We start from the raw sequence: 20,027 nt of genomic DNA on the forward strand, positions 1-20,027 counted from the left end.
GCTCTCGTCTCTCCCCTGCCCTCCCGCTCCCATTGTTCAACTGCCCGCCCTCTTCTCTCCCCCCAACATCCCTTTTCTTTTTTTTTCTTTTTAAATTTACCTCCGTGGCGGTTCCGGCAGCGTCAGTGAAGGAGGCGGCGCTCCCGACGTCTCTAGCCTTCCCTTTGCTGTGTTCCGCCTTCTTCTGATGTCATTTGCTGCCGGAACCGCCACGGAGGTAAATTTAAAAAGGAAAAAAAAAAAAAGAAAAGGGATGTTGGGGGGAGGGGGGGGAGAAGAGGGCGGGAAGTTGAACAATGGGAGCGGGAGGGCGAGCGAGGTGAGCATGGTGCGGCGGCGCCCCCCAGAGGGAAGCGCCCCCCTGCCATGCTTACCTCGCTTACCGTGTTGGCACGGCCCTGATGCCAGCCTCTTCAATCTAGTACTCAGCAAAATCCACAGTGTTGAGGAGACTTAAAACACGTAGTTCCTATTGAATAAGGGGAATGATGCTCAAGGCCTAAACTTGAATAAAAAGTAATACATAAGTAAAAAACAAACAAACAACAAAGAAATGACAAAGATAGTTTATATAAACCACCTTTAATATGATTATCTCAAAACTCAGGTATTTAGAACCTCTCAAAACTCGAAACAGGGCAAAAATAGCAAAAAGAGCAAAACAGTTCACAGGCCTTGGACTTGAAGTTGTCTTCTGTGTGCTTTCTGGCATTCCTTCTCCTTAGTCGATCCCTATCTGGGAGCCAAAATGTGCCTGTACCTTTAGATCATCACTCTCAGCAGTTTAAGCATAGTCAGCACAACACACTTTCTGGACACCAAACTCTCCAGACCAATTCCCCTCAGCTCCTCTTTATTGCTGACGGGTATATCTCTGTTGGAGATAAATGGTCAGTTACACTATTTGCTTTCTTCACCTGAGAACAGATAGTGTAACTGACCATTATACAGTAGTAGCAAAATAGAAAAACAGACAAAAAATAACAAAACCATGCTCTTTCATTATTAGGAGAGGGATGCACATAGTTTGCAGGTTCCTTCCATTTAGAGTCCCTCTCAAGTGTTCAGCACTGATGCACCTAGGAAGGAAGTCCCTCTTATATTTCTTTCTCTGTTCCCCAACAGGCTCTTACTTTCTACTTCTGGTATCACCAGTTCACTTACTTATCACTCCTGTTCTACACAGACCCTCTTTATCTGTGCCCCCTTCTTCCTTTGGCAAGCCTAGCTGTCTTGGAGTGCCTGCTATTTGCAAAACTGCTGCCTAGATGGTTATATTTAGACAAGAATACCCCGCTGCACAGAGCATCAACTCCTAGGCTGCCTTAGCTTCTCTCTTCTCCACTTGGGAGAAGAAAGACCCTCTGCTCCCTTCCTTCTTCCTTTATTTCCCTAGGCCTAGGCTTTAACGTCCTCCTTTAATCTCCAACTATGCTCCACCTCCCCCACTCATCAAAATGGTCACTGTCTTGATCTCATCTTCTCCTCCAACTGTTCACCTTCTAGTTTCCTTGCCTCTGATCTTCCCTCCTCTATTCACCATCTTATAATTTTCACACTTAAATCTCCTCCCTCCCAGTCCCGTCCTATCTTATCTAATTTATCTAGGAATCTTCACGATATTGACCCTTCATCTCTATCCTCCCATGTTTCAAACCTCCTCTCTACTGTGGCACCATCCACGTCTGTCAATGAGGCTGTTTCTTCTTACAACAATACTCTATCCTCTGCCTTAGACACTCTTGCACCTTTGATGACCCGCCCTGTAAGGCGTACAAAACCCCAACCTTGGCTGACTTCTAATATCCGCTACCTACGTTCCTGTACCCGCTCCGCCGAACGCCTCTGGCGGAAATCTCAGGCCCTTGCTGATTTCTTACACTTTAAGTTCATGCTGACCTCCTTCCAATCTGCTCTTTTACGTGCCAAACAGGATTATTATATCCAACTGACCAACTCTCTCGGCTCTAATCCTCGACTTCTCTTCACCACATTGAACTCTCTCCTCAAGGTGCCCCCTTCCCCAACTCCCCCTTCATTATCTCCTCAGACCCTTGCTGAATTCTTTCACAACACGGTTCAAAAGATAAACCTTGCTTTCTCTACCTCACCACCTCTCCCTCCACTAGTCCGTTCCCCTCTCTCTCCTTCCCCTCATTCCCTTTCCTCCTTTCCTGAAGTTACTATTGAGGAAACTACACTTCTCCTTTCTTCCTCAAAATGTACCACCTGTTCCTCTGATCCCATTCCCACCCACCTTCTTAATGCCATCTCTCCTGCTCTTATTCCTTTTATCTGTCACATTCTCAACCTCTCACTTTCCACTGCGAATGTCCCTGCTGCCTTTAAACATGCTGTGGTCACATCTCTCCTTAAGAAGCCTTCACTCGACCCTACTTGTCCCTCTAATTACCGACCCATTTCCCTCCTTCCTTTTCTCTCCAAATTACATGAGCGTGCTGTTCACCGCCGCTGCCTTGATTTTCTTTCCTCACATGCTATTCTTGACCCACTACAATCTGGTTTTCGCCCTCTCCACTCAACCGAAACTGCGCTTACTAAAGTCTCCAATGACCTATTACTGGCTAAATCCAGAGGTCAATATTCCATCCTCATTCTTCTTGATCTTTCCGCTGCTTTTGACACTGTCGATCACAGCATACTTCTCGATACCCTGTCCTCACTTGGATTCCAGGGCTCTGTCCTTTCCTGGTTCTCTTCCTACCTCTCCCTCCGCACCTTTAGTGTTCACTCTGGTGGCTCCTCTTTTACTTCTATCCCTCTGCCTGTCGGCGTACCTCAGGGATCTGTTCTTGGTCCCCTCCTCTTTTCTATCTACACTTCTTCCCTTGGCTCATTAATCTCATCCCATGGCTTTTCCTACCATCTCTATGCTGATGACTCCCAAATCTACCTTTCTACCCCTGATATCTCACCTTGCATCCAAACCAAAGTTTCAGCGTGCTTGTCTGACATTGCTGTCTGGATGTCTCAACGCCACCTGAAATTAAATATGACCAAAACTGAGCTTCTCATTTTCCCCCCCAAACCCACCTCCCCGCTCCCCCCGTTTTCTATTTCTGTTGATGGCTCTCTTATTCTCCCTGTCTCCTCAGCTCGAAACCTTGGGGTCATCTTTGACTCTTCTCTCTCCTTCTCTGCTCATATCCAGCAGATTGCTAAGACCTGTCGTTTCTTTCTTTATAACATCCGTAAAATCCGCCCCTTTCTTTCCGAGCACTCTACCAAAACCCTCATCCACACCCTTGTCACCTCTCGTTTAGACTACTGCAATCTGCTTCTTGCTGGCCTCCCACTTAGTCACCTCTTCCCTCTCCAGTCGGTTCAAAACTCTGCTGCCCGTCTCATCTTCCGCCAGGGTCGCTTTACTCATACTACCCCTCTCCTCAAGACCCTTCACTGGCTCCCTATCCATTTTCGCATCCTGTTCAAACTTCTTCTACTAACCTATAAATGTACTCACTCTGCTGCTCCCCAGTATCTCTCCACACTCGTCCATCCCTACACCCCTTCCCGTGCAGTCCGCTCCATGGATAAATCCTTCTTATCTGTTCCCTTCTCCACTACTGCCAACTCCAGACTTCGCGCCTTCTGTCTCGCTGCACCCTACGCCTGGAATAAACTTCCTGAGCCCCTACGTCTTGCCCCATCCTTGGCCACCTTTAAATCTAGACTGAAAACCCACCTCTTTAACATTGCTTTTGACTCGTAACCACTTGTAACCACTCGCCTCCACCTACCCTCCTCTCTTCCTTCCCGTTCACATTAATTGATTTGATTTGCTTACTTTATTTATTTTTTGTCTATTAGATTGTAAGCTCTTTGAGCAGCGACTGTCTTTCTTCTATGTTTGTGCAGCGCTGCGTATGCCTTGTAGCGCTATAGAAATGCTAAATAGTAGTAGTAGTAGTAGTAGCCTTCCCCCATTGCATCATACTAAAATGGGGTTATACTTAGAAGCATGGTCTGCAGAATGTTCCTCATGGATCATATTACTAAGGCCTATGCTACCTCTGTATTTTCTAATTTGTCCAAAGTTGTAAATTTTTGACAATGCAGAAACTTGACAAAAATATATTTATTTATTTATTGTATTTGTATCCCACATTTTCCCACCTTTTTGCGGGTTCAGTGTGGCTTACAATATGAGTTAAATGATGGAAATACAATTTGTTACAGATTGGTTATGGATTACATTGTGCAGAGTTATGCGAGACAATCGAGGTGTCGTTAAGGAATGTAACAATGGAACACAAACATTGAAACGTTGGAAGGAGACAATTGGAGCTTAGAGGGCGATAATAAGGCATGAAGACATATGGTATAAATCTTTCTGTGAGTAAAGGTATGAGTGATGTGATATTACGGGAATGAGAGTTCAGAAGTGGATGTATGATGCATTAATGAACAGTAAGTATGGACTTTATGTGTTTTGGTTCTTTCCGTAAATTTTTTTAAAAAGTTGGGTCTTCAATAATCTGCGGAAGGAAGCTTGCTCGTGGATCGTTCTTAAGTTGCACGGCAGTGTATTCCAAAACTGCGTGCTCATGTGAGAAAAGGTTGACGCGTGTAGCGCCTTGTATTTCAAGCCCTTGCAATTGGGGAAGTGGAGGTTAAGGAAGGTTCGGGATGATCTTTTGGCGTTTCTGGGTGGTAAGTCTATTAACTCAGACATGTAGGCCGGGGCTTCACTGTGAATGATTTTGTGGACTAATGTGCATACTTTAAAAGTGACGCGTTCCTTGAGTGGAAGCCAGTGCAGTTTCTCTCGTAATGGTTTTGCACTTTCATATTTTGGCTTTCCAAAGATGAGTCTGGCTGCCGTATTCTGGGCTGTTTGAAGTTTCCTCAGTGTTTGCTCTTTGCAACCTGCGTATAGTGAGTTGCAGTAGTCCAGATGGCTGAGCACGAGGGATTGCACTAGGCTGCGAAAGACGGATCTTGGGAAGTATGGTCTTATCCTTTTCAGTTTCCACATGCTGTAAAACATCTTTTTAGTTGTGTTGTTAGCGTGAGTGTCGAGCGTTAGGTGCCGGTCGATAGTGATTCCAAGGATTTTTAGCGTTTCTGAGATTTGAAGGTTTAGGTTTGGTGTGTTTATAGCGGTGAATTCCTTTGTGTTGTATTGGGAGGTGAGTATCAGGCATTGAGTTTTTTCTGCGTTTAATTTCAGATGAAATGCATCTGACCATGTGTTCATGATGTGTAGGCTTTGATTGATTTCGTTGAAGATTTCGTTAATGTCTTGTTTGAAGGGGATGTATATTGTCACATCATCAGCGTATATATATGGGTTGAGGTTATGGTTTGATAGGAGTTTTGCCAGAGGGATCATCATTAGGTTGAAAATGGTTGGTGAGAGAGGTGATCCTTGTGGTACTCCACATTCAGGTGGCCATGCCTTAGACGTGGTCGAATTTGATGTGACTTGATATGAACGTTGGGTTAGGAACCCTTTGAACCAATTCAGGACATTTCCTCCAATGCCAAAGTATTCGAGTATGTGTAATAGGATTCCGTGGTCAACCATATCGAAGGCACTTGACATGTCAAATTGTAGGAGGAGTATATTGTTGCCAGTCGCAATTATTTGTTTAAATCTAGTCATAAGGGTGACTAATACTGTTTCTGTGCTATGATTCGACCGGAATCCTGATTGGGCATCATGCAGTATTGAGTGTTTGTTTAGATAGTTTGTGAGTTGTTTGGTTACCATTCCTTCGGTTATTTTGGTTATTAATGGTATGGATGCTACTGGCCTGTAGTTGGTTATTTCACTCGTGCTTTTCTTTGTATCTTTAGGAATTGGGGTGAGTAAGATTTTTCCTTTTTCTTTTGGGAAAAGTCCGTTTTGTAGCATGAAGTTCACATGGTTCGTTAGGTCTATTATGAATTGTTGAGGAGCAGATTTCATGAGGTTATTTGGGCACGTGTCTAGTTTGCAGTGGGATTTGGCATATCTATTGAGAGTTTCAGAGATGAGGTCTTCTGATAGTATTTCGAATTCGGTCCATGTTCTGTCTGCAGGGTATGTTCCTTCTTCTGGATCTAGACAATCTAAAAGTGTGGCGTATTCAATAGGGCTAGCAGGTATTTTGAGTCGTAGTTGTATAATTTTCTCCTTGAAGTATTTCGCAAGGTTGTCCACATCTGGTACATCTTTGCCGTTGTTTGTAACTGGTGTGGTGTCTAACAGTTTGTTCACAAGGTTGAAGAGTTTATGTGTGTCTTTGTAGTTTGGTCCTATTATTGTTTTGTAATGTAGTCTTTTGGTCTGTTTTATGGTGTATTTGTATTTTCTCCGAAATAATTTCCATGCGTTTAGTGTTTGTTCGTCTCTCTTTTTGTTCTATTCTCGTTCTAGTTTCCTGACTTGTGTTTTGAGTTTTTTCAGCTCTTTGGTGAACCATGGATTTGTTTTTTTCCTGTATGATGTTCTGGTTTGGATTGGGGCGATTTTGTCTAATGTTGTTGTACATAGATTGTCCCATTCTTGGAGGAATTGGATGGTGTCAGCGTTTGTTGACCATTCGTTCTGGTAGATCTGTTGCCAGAATATTGTGGGGTCTATTTTTCCTCTCGTTGTGTATGTTGTTCGCTCCTGTTTATTGATTGTGTTTATGTGTGTTTTTCGCCAGCAGAGAGAGACATTTGCTTTATGGTGGTCTGACCATAATGTAGGTGTCCATCTTGTGTCAGTGAGTATGATAGTTGAATCCGGGTCAAATTTATTTGTTATGATATCAAGTGTGTGTCCTTTTTTGTGTGTTGGTTATGTGTTGGGTACTTGCAGATCCCAGAGTTTTAGGAATTCTTTGCATTCTCGTGTGCTTGGTGAGGTGTCATCTTCTAGGTGTAGGTTGATGTCTCCTAGTATGAGGATGTTTGAGGCAGACATGCAAGAGTTCGAGATGAAATCCATGAGTTGTACTTGGGAGTCTTGCCATTTTCCTGGTGGTCTGTAGAATAGGATTGTGTTAAGGTGTCCTATTAGGTTTGGATGATTAATTCTTGTCGATGCAATTTCAAGTTGTGGCGAGGTAGATTCACCCGTGATTGTGATGGTGAATTCGGGTTTGTAGATAATAGCTATTCCGCCTCCTCTTTTTTTTCCATTTCTTGTCCAGTGGGTGATTTTGTATTCTGGTGGGCATGTTTCTAAGATGGCGGGGTCTGTAGGGCTATGGAACCAGGTTTCTGTGATAAATAGAAGGTCTAAGTTATCTGTGGTAATCCAGTCTAGTATGTCTACTGAGTTGCTTACTGCTGATCTTGCATTGATGTATCCTAGTTGGATTGAGTGGTATGGTTCCGTGGGGGGGGGTTCGATGTGTTTATTTTTATTAGTTGTCTGTTTCTTCGGTGGTTGAATTTGTTGTAGTTGTTGTTTTCCTCTTTTAGTCGGTGGTATTCATATCCGGAGATTATTCCTTTTGGTTGGTTATTGTGTCTTTGGTTTTGTGGGTTGTTGATAGGTTGTACATAGGATTGTTGTATTGTGGGTGAGTTGTTATGGATGTTCTTTATGGTGGGCATTGTGTGTATGTGAGTGCTGTATGATTTGTGAGCAATGGGGTTGTTGTTATCTGGGTTGTAGGTTGTGTTTGCGTATAAGAGTAGGGAGAGATAGTGGATGGTTAGGAGTGTTTTACTGGTATTCATATCTATGTCTAAGGCGCTGTGGCAAACATTCAGCTGGTTTACATCCAATCGAATCAAGCTTACATTTGCATTGAAGCTTGGCAGTTCAAATTCTACATTTTCATTTGAGCTTGGCTACAATTCAAAGCGAGGGAAAGCTTACATTTGCATTTAAGCTTAGCAACAATTCAAAGCTTGGCAACAATTCACAGCTTACATTTGCATTGAAGCTTGGCAGTTCAAATTCTACATTTTCATTTGAGCTTGGCTACAATTCAAAGCGAGGGAAAGCTTACATTTGCATTTAAGCTTAGCAACAATTCAAAGCTTGGCAACAATTCACAGCAGGCCAGCCTACATTTGCATTTAAACTTGGCAATTGTTTCTACTGATAATGCTAGTCTGTGATCAGAGCAAGGCAAGCCCGTATCTACAGTTGGTGCATAGCTGTACAAGGTGGCTCATTTGTCTGGGGATCAGAGCAAGCCAAACAACTACATTTAAATTAAGCCACTAGCAATGCTAGGAAAAAGGTACTCTCCCACCCCTTCAAAGCGTGGCAAGGCAACTGCATCTAAATCACTGGTACAGGACTCAGTTGCCCTCCATTCAAAGCAGGTGAAGCAGAGTGTGAGCTTCCAAATCCAAGTCGAAAGCGGTGCATGCAACTAGCCTCCTATTTAAAGCAAGCAAAGCAAAGCAGAGCATGGACACCCAAATCAAGCCTAAAGCAGTGCATGCAGCCAGGCAAAGCAGCAGCCATCCTATTTATCACGGTTGTGTTGTCCTTGTTCCGTGGCCTCCGGTCAGCAACTCGTCCTCACCTGCACTGCCCCAGCTATGGGTGCGTCTCCGTGAGGGCCTCTGGCTGTCGGGCCAGTCGTCTTCGGCGTTTCCGGGCACAGCTGGGCCCCAGTCCAGTCGGTGACCGGTCGCGGCCACAAGGTAGGCAGGCCCTCGTGGTCAAATTCGGGCTGCTCGTTTGCCCTGGGGTTCAGCGGGCTGGCGCCGTTCTGCAGTCCATCAATTGGGTTCAGTGGGGCTCCGATGTTGCTCCGGTCCGTTCCGGTCCAGCTAGAATGGTCCAAGATGGGGTCTTGTCGCGGCTGCGAGGCAGGCAGGCCCTCCCAGTTGGTCTCGGTTCACTCGGGGCCCGATCCGGCTCTTGGGCCAGCAGGAGAGTCGGCTGGTGGGGTGGAAGTCTCGGTCTGTCTTCAGCGGTGGTCACCCGCTCGGCCTCAACTGTCTCCCGTTGTCCGCTGATCGTTCACAGCACTTCGGTGAGAGGCATTAGGATGGAGTGCTGGGTCGAAACAGTGTGTGGAAGTGCCAAGTGCTCCGCTCGTTTCCGACTGCCCCATGCGGTTTCTCGGCAGCAGCGGCAGGATGGGAAGCGCCGAGTGTTCCGTTCGGCACTGATTGCTCTCCGGAGCCTCCAGTACCCTGGTGAGCTTCCAGTGTCCAGGTGAGCAGCCCCTGGATGGGGTGGTGGGTTGGGACAGTGTGGGAAAGCGCCGGGTGTGCTTGCGTGGAGCAGGCTAGGCCGCGATCACTGAGGGAGAAGGTATTGTTGAGCTTTATACTCGGTGTGGATGGGCAGACTGGATAGGTTTTCCCTCCCTGTTTTCTAGATTCTGCATTGATATTCTGCCCTTTCAATCACAGAAAGTATTGTACAGAGTTCAACAGGGTTAAAGGTGGCCAACTGAGAAGGACACCTGTGGACCAGCTGTGCTCACTCATTTTGCTTCCTGAACCGCTGTGGTGTAGCACGGCGGTGGCTTACCGAACTGAACTCACCGGACTGGGAACAAAAGGCGTACAGGCCACATCCCACAGGCTTTACGAGCTGCCCTTCCAACCCAGCATTGCAACTTCACCGAGTGGAAGGTTGATCACACGGGGCTGAGTCACTGAGCCGGATCGGGATCTGAAGTAAGGAAATACTCCCCTCTGTGACCTCTCGGAGCACTGAGCTTTGCCACGTTGGAGCTTGTCCGAAGACGTGAACGCTGAAGTGGGAGCAAAACCCCTTCTGAGGGAGGGCTCCCACATAGGTAGGAGTGCCCACTACACTATACAACATAGCACCCGAAGCCCCTTTTGGAACCCGGACACTGGGAGACAGAAATGCCTGCACATGTTCATTGTGATCTCATCAGTCCAGACCAGGGGGCACTGTAGACCGGAAAAAATAGCCCAAGAGAAGGAGCCAACAACACCACCGGTTCCTTCGCTCCAGATGACACAGCACCTTGGGTCAACACACCTAAGTAGTGAATTGTGCCGGCGCCCACACGACACCAAGCCTATAAGTGCGCTCTCCAGAACCCCCATGCTAATACTGATACTGGATTGAAGCAGCAGATCGGGGAACAAACTGAACACACTGACCACGCTGACTCCACAATCCTGCTTTCCCCTCTGCTACTGACGCCTCTACATCTTAATCTGGAAACAGACAGGACTGCCATATCCCCACTGCAGGAGGAAAAAAGGTAGATGGGATAAGGAGCAGGTAATCAGAAGGAAAAAAAGAAAGAAGTAGGGGAGCACCAGAAAAGGAAGAGGAAAGGGAACCCCCCCCCCCCCCCCAAGCCTCATCATAAACCCAGAGGCACATAAGAACATTCAACTACCGCACACCCCTCCTTATCTCTAGGACCCAAATAACCCAACCCCCAATGCGAACACAAAATGCATATCACAAGAACCCTGATAAACATACTCACCCTAACTCTACTATGCACCACAGAAAACCTCACGCAAAATGACAACAGCATAATAGCGGTGAATTCCTTTGTGTTGTATTGGGAGGTGAGTATCAGGCATTGAGTTTTTTCTGCGTTTAATTTCAGATGAAATCGCCGTATTATTAACTCCAAACTCCTGCAAGACAGACCCCATGCTCACAAGCAAAAAGATACACCCAGACCACCAGACAACAAAACACACACCAAGCTACCCAACCGGAAAAAACAACACTGAAAGGAACTATCCAAACCCGAAATCCGAACAACTGTCAACTAGTGAAAATCCCCAAAGTAGCAATAACAGAGGACAGCTATCTGTCAATACCAGTGGGATATATATTAACACCAGATCAGTGGTAAACAAATCTGAAACAATCAAAGACTGGATGCTGGAAGAAGACCTAGGACTAGTCTTCCTAAACGAAACTTGGATACATGACAAAGAAGACCCCATAATACTAGACCTATGTCCCCCAGGATATAAAATAATACATTGGACTAGAAATGGAAAGAAAGGGAAGGAGCATCCAAACTACGTAGTACTTTTTTACATTCTCTCCCCACATACCTGGAATACATTTTCCTCTATCTCTCCATGGTAATCCATCTCTCAAGAATTTTAAGATTGAGTTAAAAACCTGGTTCTTTTAAAAAGCTTTGGAATGAGTGTCTGATTATCAACATCATCCACCTACACGCCTATTGTATTTTATTCTATCCTTTCTTTTTTCCTTATCCAGGTTTTACCTCTCTTTTATTTACTTCTGATATGGATGTTATACTCTTCTATCTTTAATGAAGTTCCTTTAGTTACTTCTTTTTTTTTAATTTATTTGTTGCATTTGTATCCCACCTTATCCCACCTCTTTGCAGGCTTATTGTGTTTATTGTCGCAAATACAAACTGTGGCCACATTCCACACTTCTGGTAACACTGTCAAATACATACAATATAGTATATACACAACAATATGCCCAATTTAAACCATAAAGCCCAAAAAACAGTGTGTGAAGCCCTATTTGTAGCGGCTTTTTTTCCCCCTCCATATACCCCCTCATCCATTCAACTCACCCATCCATCTTTCTTTTCCATACCATCTCACAACATCCATATCACAGATAAAATCCCCTCATCCACCCCTTCTTCAGCCTACCCATCCCTTCCCTCCCTTAGCTTAACCGCTGTAAACAGTCTGTCCACACTTTTGAGTATTGCTTATTAACTAATTTCATGGATTTAGAATAGATCCGGCTCTCATGCTTGCCAACCTCTTTCATACGTGCCCGCTATGCTTCACTCAGTATGCTCTCTGATGAGGTCCAAAATTGCAAAATAGTTTTCTTAATCAACAGTAGGGAAATATATATAAGTCTCCTGTACGGCTGCGAAAGTCCCTGGGCTACCAAAAGAGTTTGATCCCCTAAGAGCAAAGTTGCATAATCCCACTCAATCCTTTTTTGAGTGACCTGGTCGATCAATTGAAAGGCCTCATTCCAGAGTGTGAGGCCCAGGCATTCCAGGAAAGAATGGAGAAATGTCCCCCCTCCCTGCTGGCATCTAGCACACTGACAACCCACCCAGAGACCCATAATTGTCCCTTTAGCCCTAGTGATATAAGCTCAATGCAGTATCTTATATTGTGTTTCCTGTAAATCCGCTGCCTTAACCATGTCATATAATGTGGAGAAAAGCTTACTAAACATTTGGAGTGTATAGTTCGTGCCTAGCTCTCTATTCCACTGACCCACTTAGCCGTTCCATACCCCCCCGTTGGCATATGCATTTGTAAAATCTTATACCATGTCGAGAGACTGTTCACTTTATATGGAGTCCGAGGCAGAATCTTATCTAAAGAGCCCCACGTCCACTGATCTCCATAAACCACCCTCAGGGAGGAGCAGTAGTGTCTCACCTGTATATACTGCAACAGATTATTATTAGGAATATCCCATCTCTCTTTTAATTGGTCAAAAGATTCCAAAGAGTCCCCTCCCTCTACTAAGAGATGGCCTAAGATGCTACACCCGTTCCGTTTCCATTTGGTGAACATCGAATAGCCCATACCCGCCTGAAACTCCGCATTACCCACCAGACCCAAAAAGGGGGACGCATCTGGTGACCTATTTTGATGCCCTCTCCACCAAATCCATGCCCTCCTCATGGGTTTTAAAAATCCCAGCTTGCCCACGATCTGAGGGTTACTACTAGACCGCATATGTATTAAGTTTATAAAAGACCATAGGCAGCTCCAGTCTTCCAGCCCTCCACTTGGCAAAAACCGATAATGATCTGCCAGCCCTTCAAAAATAAAACGCATAAGCACTGCGACATTATACAACCGGAGATCAGGTAACCCCAGACCTCCTGCCCCCTTTTTATGGGAGAGCTTCTGATGCCCTATCCTGGCCCCCCTCCCACACCAAATAAAAGAGCGGATTATGGAGTGGAACAAACGTTCCTCCCTTCTTAAAATCCAGATAGGGGCCACTTGCATGGGATAGAGGACTTTTGGTAACAAAATCATTTTTACCAAGGCTATTCTGCTCATTAAGGAAAGTGGCAGGTCCTTCCAGCGTGCACACAGCTGCCTAATGTTCTCCAAAGAGTCTATTACATTCCTTTTATCAAAGGTCCGGGTATTGGTACTAAGGAAGATGCCCAGGTATCGCATTGTGCCCTTAGCTTATGGAATTGGCAACTCAACTACTCCCAGATCTCCAGTGTGCCCTGATGACGATAGTACTTCCAATTTAGAACAGTTAACCCACAACCCTAAGTCCCCGAATTCTTCCACTATGGCCAACGTCTTCAGCAAATCTGTAGGGGCATGCGCCACATATAATAAAATATCATCTGCGAACAAATTTAGTCTAAATTCCTGGCCCCCCACCCGGATCCCTCTAATAGCTCTACTGCTTCTTAGTTTTATAGCTAGCGGTTCTATTGCCAGCAGAAAAAGGAGTGGCGAGAGAGGGCATCCTTGTCGTGTACCTCGTTGTAATAAGAAACTCTCTGTGAGTTTTCCGTTCACCATTAGCCTTGCCAAAGGCATAGTATAAAGGGCCTTAACCCAAGATATTTATGTCCCCTTTATGCCAAAATGGTCCAAAGTCCACAATAAATATTGCCACGAGATACTATCAAAAGCTTTTTCCATATCCAACCCCACAATGGCCTCCCGCCCTCTGCTCCCTTTGCATTCCTGTATGGCCAGCATAGCCCTCACAATATTCATAGATGCGTAGCATCCCGGGATAAAGCCTACCTGATGCTCATGCACCAAATAGGGGATTACCGCATTCAGGCGCTTAGCCATTATGGCTGCCAGTAGTTTAATGTCCTGATTGAAAAGTGAAATGGGATGATATGATCCCACCTGGGCCCCGTCTTTGCCCGGCTTTGGCAACAGTATGACGTGGGCCATGTTGCGCTGACTTGTCAGTCCATCTCCTGCTATCTCATTAAACCATGCTGTCAGAGGTTCCACTACTAAATCAGTCAGAATACGATAGTGTTCTGGGCCAAACCCATCCGGTCCCGGTGCCTTGGTCAGTTCCTTTAGTTACTTCTGGTATGGGTGTGATACGTTTCTATTTTTAATGGCGTTCCTTTCCTATTCTTTGTTTTAGGCTGTATACTGCTCTGTTCTGCTAGTCAATTAGAATGGCATAGAAAGTTATGGAAATAAATAAATCCACAGATCCCTTTTCACAGTAGAACCCATTATGGAATCCATTACACCACAACTAGAAATTGCCTCAGTTAAAATAGGCAACAAAACCCTTCACAACCAACTGGCATGTATCTTATTCTACAGGCCTCCAGGAAACTGGAAAACGTCCCAAACCAACTTTATGGACTTCATCTCTAACTCCAGTATAATGAACATCCTGATAATAGGAGACATTAATCTATATGTAGAAAATCAGAGAACCAAAAACAGCAAAGACTGCATGAAATTCCTCTACCTCTTGGACTTCCAAAGATCAGCAGTATGCTCAGCACATATCAAAGGCCATGCACTAGACCTAGTAGCGTACAGACTCTCCACAAACCAAGACTTTAAAATACAGAACCAGAAATGGACAGAAACCCTCTGGTCTGACTACTTCAGGCTGAACATGACCCTCTACTGGAAGGAACAAGGGATAAACCCAACACAACGAAAAACATTATACAAATCACAAGGAAAGGTCGATGCAACCAAATTCTGGACACCATATACGATGACCAATGGTCACCACAAACAGATTCCACAGACTTCATAACAGAATGGGACAACAGATGTACCACAGTACTAGACACAATAGCTCCCAAAAAACCCAAAACCATACAAAAATGAAAAGTTGTCCCATGGTACAACGAAAACCTGAAAGAGCTAGAAGTCCAATGCAGAAAACATGAACAGTTTTGAAGAAAAAACAAAAATGATTCCACCATTAGTGCTTGGACAGAAGCACAAAGAAAATACAAAAACAAAATTAGACAAGCCAAGAGAAAATTTTACAAAGAACAGGTAGGCCCAGATCACAAAGACACAAAGAAACTTTACAAGCTCGTAAACACCCTACTAAATACCAAACCCCTAACAGGAAACGATGAACCCCCCACCAGCACAAAAACTGGCCAGATACTTCAAAGAGAAAATCCTCAACTTAAGGAAGAATCTACCACAGGCTAATACTAACCTTGAAAATCTACTAGACAAACTTGACCACCCCCCCAGAGGAAACACCAGCAGACAGGACTTGTACAAGCTTCACAAAACTTATCAACGAAACAGTTACACAAGCAATAAAAGAATTCTCAACCGCATACTGCACCCTTGACACATGTCCCAACTACATAATGAAAACCCCTCCTAAATACTTCATGGATCAGCTCACCTCTCACCTAAACTTCATGTTCCAAGAAGGCAGATTCCCAAGTGAAAAAGGCAACATACACCAATTCCAAAGGACACCAAAAAAACTCATTAAAGATAACACTAACTACAGACCAATAGTAGCCATACCCCTGCTGACCAAAATAATGGAAGAAATTGTTGCCAACCAACTAACCGACTACCTCAATAAATTTTTATTAGTACATGAGTCACAATCACGTTTTAGACCCCATCACAGCACAGAAACAGTATTAATCATGCTCTTCGCTAAATTCAAACAAGAAATTTTGACTGTGACAAACATCCTTGTACTTCAGTTCAACATGTCCAGTGCATTCGACATGGTTGACCTCACTGTCCTACAAAGAATCCTGGTCAAAACAGGAATAGGAGGCAAGGTACTCGAATGGTGCAGAGGATTTCTGGAGGAACCCCTCAAAAGCAGAAGACTGTGTACCACTACGTCGAAGAATGCTAAAGTAAGGAGTAGTGTGATCAGTAGAGCTCTTCCATAAAAGACAGCAGGACAAGGGATATAATTGAAAAAACAATCTTTATTCTTCAGGACTCGACACAGCATTGTGTTTCAGCAGAAAGCCTACATCAGGGGTCTATAAACAATAAAACAAAAGAAGGAGTAGGGTGGGCTGGCTCTTTCCAGAAAACCAAGAGAGACGATGTGCTATTTTGAACAGCTTAAGGAGCTCATCGACCATCAACAGTTCAAGAAGTCCTTAAAAACCTTCTTGTTCGCCAAGGCTTATTCCCCTGGTTCCTCCATTGTTTAACCTCTCTCACTTGGCTCTTCACCCCTGTCATTTACCCGTGTCATTCCGTGTTCCTTCCCCTACTGTCACATTCTGTTTCTGTGCCATCTCTGTGTTGCATTGTATCATTTTGACTTAATGTAAGCCACATTGTGCCTGCTTATGTGGGAAAATGTGGGGTAAAAATGCACCAAATAAATAAATAAAATGAAAACCCAATCATATAGAATACATATAAATATGAATAGACATAATACAATGGAAAAGATGTGTAGCGAATCATACAAAAAGTTCATACTGTGCAAAAAATGAAATGGATTTAAAATCGGTAATATAAAGGCTAAATGAGTTTACTTATAAAAAATAAACTTATAAATGTAACATATATTCTAAAATGCCAATCGTGGCTAGTATATATAGATGTAACTGGGCGTTAAACAATAAAATATATTTTAACAAATTATACATATTGTTCAAAACTTAAATTATAGAACTACAACAATAATAGATAAAAAGGTGATATAAAAGCTAAATTAATTCACATGCACAAAGAAAAAATTAATGTACAAACATAAACAGTCAATCATAATGAAAGCAGTGATTAAGAGATGACCAGTTGCTCTAGACCACTGACCTTGTGATGCCTCTAAGTTATTGTACTAAAGTAAGGCTTTTGTACAAAAATGCAAAGCTCAGAAAACAAATATCATAATCCTGTGAGGGAAAAAAGAGACATTACTCATTTCACTAAAAAGAAAGGGTATGTAGTGTCTTGCTGAAAATGTGGGTATAAAGAGCAATGATAAATATCGTACTAAAAAGGAACAGAATCATCTAAAAGGTGTAAAATATGACATTCCAATTCATATATCACACTCCAGATCATAGAAGAAACCCTCATGGAATGGACTACCCACAAGCGTATCCCAAATAGATTCATCCTTACACTCACGAGTATGGCACTTACCAATAATTATTTTTATTTTCAGCAGAATTTTTATCAGGAAATTAAAGGCACGGCCATGGGCTCAACCATGGCTCCTGATATTGCCAACTTGTATGTTGCTCATTTTGAAAAATTATTTCTCAAGGATCCATACAAACGTCATATAATTTTCTATAAGAGATACAGTGGGGGAAATAAGTATTTGATCCCTTGCTGATTTTGTAAGTTTGCCCACTGACAAAGACATGAGCAGCCCATAATTGAAGGGTAGGTTATTGGTAACAGTGAGAGATAGCACATCACAAATTAAATCCGGAAAATCACATTGTGGAAAGTATATGAATTTATTTGCATTCTGCAGAGGGAAATAAGTATTTGATCCCCCACCAACCAGTAAGAGATCTGGCCCCTACAGACCAGGTAGATGCTCCAAATCAACTCGTTACCTGCATGACAGACAGCTGTCGGCAATGGTCACCTGTATGAAAGACACCTGTCCACAGACTCAGTGAATCAGTCAGACTCTAACCTCTACAAAATGGCCAAGAGCAAGGAGCTGTCTAAGGATGTCAGGGACAAGATCATACACCTGCACAAGGCTGGAATGGGCTACAAAACCATCAGTAAGACGCTGGGCGAGAAGGAGACAACTGTTGGTGCCATAGTAAGAAAATGGAAGAAGTACAAAATGACTGTCAATCGACAAAGATCTGGGGCTCCACGCAAAATCTCACCTCGTGGGGTATCCTTGATCATGAGGAAGGTTAGAAATCAGCCTACAACTACAAGGGGGGAACTTGTCAATGATCTCAAGGCAGCTGGGACCACTGTCACCACGAAAACCATTGGTAACACATTACGACATAACGGATTGCAATCCTGCAGTGCCCGCAAGGTCCCCCTGCTCCGGAAGGCGCATGTGACGGCCCGTCTGAAGTTTGCCAGTGAACACCTGGATGATGCCGAGAGTGATTGGGAGAAGGTGCTGTGGTCAGATGAGACAAAAATTGAGCTCTTTGGCATGAACTCAACTCGCCGTGTTTGGAGGAAGAGAAATGCTGCCTATGACCCAAAGAACACCGTCCCCACTGTCAAGCATGGAGGTGGAAATGTTATGTTTTGGGGGTGTTTCTCTGCTAAGGGCACAGGACTACTTCACCGCATCAATGGGAGAATGGATGGGGCCATGTACCGTACAATTCTGAGTGACAACCTCCTTCCCTCCGCCAGGGCCTTAAAAATGGGTCGTGGCTGGGTCTTCCAGCACGACAATGACCCAAAACATACAGCCAAGGCAACAAAGGAGTGGCTCAGGAAGAAGCACATTAGGGTCATGGAGTGGCCTAGCCAGTCACCAGACCTTAATCCCATTGAAAACTTATGGAGGGAGCTGAAGCTGCGAGTTGCCAAGCGACAGCCCAGAACTCTTAATGATTTAGAGATGATCTGCAAAGAGGAGTGGACCAAAATTCCTCCTGACATGTGTGCAAACCTCATCATCAACTACAGAAGACGTCTGACCGCTGTGCTTGCCAACAAGGGTTTTGCCACCAAGTATTAGGTCTTGTTTGCCAGAGGGATTAAATACTTATTTCCCTCTGCAGAATGCAAATAAATTCATATACTTTCCACAATGTGATTTTCCGGATTTAATTTGTGATGTGCTATCTCTCACTGTTACCAATAACCTACCCTTCAATTATGGGCTGCTCATGTCTTTGTCAGTGGGCAAACTTACAAAATCAGCAAGGGATCAAATACTTATTTCCCCCACTGTATATTGATGACAATTTTATACTTTGGAAAGGGGATACAACAACACTTGATGACTTTTTCAATTGGCTCAATACAAGAGATGAGAATCTTCATTTTAAAATACAATATCATGAAAAAGAAATTAGTTTCCTGGATTTACTCATTCATAAGGGTGAATACCATTTTACTACCACCTTATTTAGGAAATCTACAGACCGGAATGCATTTCTCCACTTTACCAGCTTTCATCACCGTAGATTTTAAAAAATCTACCTTTGTGCCAGTTTTTACGCTTCAAGAAGATATGCACAAATTTTGAAGAATTTAATCATCAATCAGACATAATGGCCCACAGATTCGAAAATAGGGGATACCCTAAGAAGCACATAAGAGATGGATATGCCAGAGCAATCGCAGAAGACAGAAATAGTCTTTTATCTTCGAGACCCGATAAACCAGCACCAGATGTTTGCACACTCAGGTTTTCTCACTTAGCCAGACACATATAATATTCCATCAGATGACATTGGCACATTCTGGAGAAACATGAGTGTTTCAAAAACATGCTTGGTCATAGTCTATTCTCATGAAAAGAATCTCAAAGAGTTTTTGGTTCCATCTGCACTGCCATCTATTCCATCAGAAGAGCCGTGTGAAGTCCAATCTGGGCATACGAAATGTGGGAAATGCAATGTGTGTGAACATGCTTTATAAATCACATGTTTTACTAACCCAAGCACTGGAGAGGATTACAAGCTGCAACATAACTCTAATTACATTTCTTCCAATGTCTTTTATATCATTTTATGTCCATGCCCTCTTGCTTACGTTGAAAGACCAAGAGAACCATCAAGACACGTATCATTGAACATCATAGTTGTCTAAGAAGAAACGTAGAATCCTCACCCTTGGTATCACATTGGAAAGTGGTTGGACATTCTATCCAACATCTTAAATTTTTCATTTTTAAGGTCTTTAAAGATAATTGGCGCAGAAAGACAACTGATAACATGCTGTTTAGAGAAGAACAGAGATCGTTCAGTTGCACACCTGTGGTTTAAATGCAGATATTGATTACAGTCTTTTTTTATCTACATAGATTTATATACAAGTACAAGTTCAATTTGAGTACTCTTTAACCTTGTTTCACATTTAACAATTTCACATTTTTTTATCCTTCTGTGCCTTACATGCTTATCTAATTTTGTCCACCAAAGCATTTCACATAATTTTGGATACTTGAATTCATGTTTTTAAAG

General features: G+C 43.5%; 1 protein-coding gene across 1 annotated transcript in view; it reads left to right on the top strand.

The window, feature by feature from the left end:
* Window positions 1-20,027, top strand: part of CCDC158 (coiled-coil domain containing 158) — a 1,152,460-nt gene that overhangs the window by 372,741 nt on the left and 759,692 nt on the right. The gene's annotated exons all lie outside the window — the stretch shown is intronic.

This window comes from Microcaecilia unicolor, chromosome 2, assembly GCF_901765095.1.
Source record: "Microcaecilia unicolor chromosome 2, aMicUni1.1, whole genome shotgun sequence".
NCBI lineage: Eukaryota > Metazoa > Chordata > Amphibia > Gymnophiona > Siphonopidae > Microcaecilia > Microcaecilia unicolor.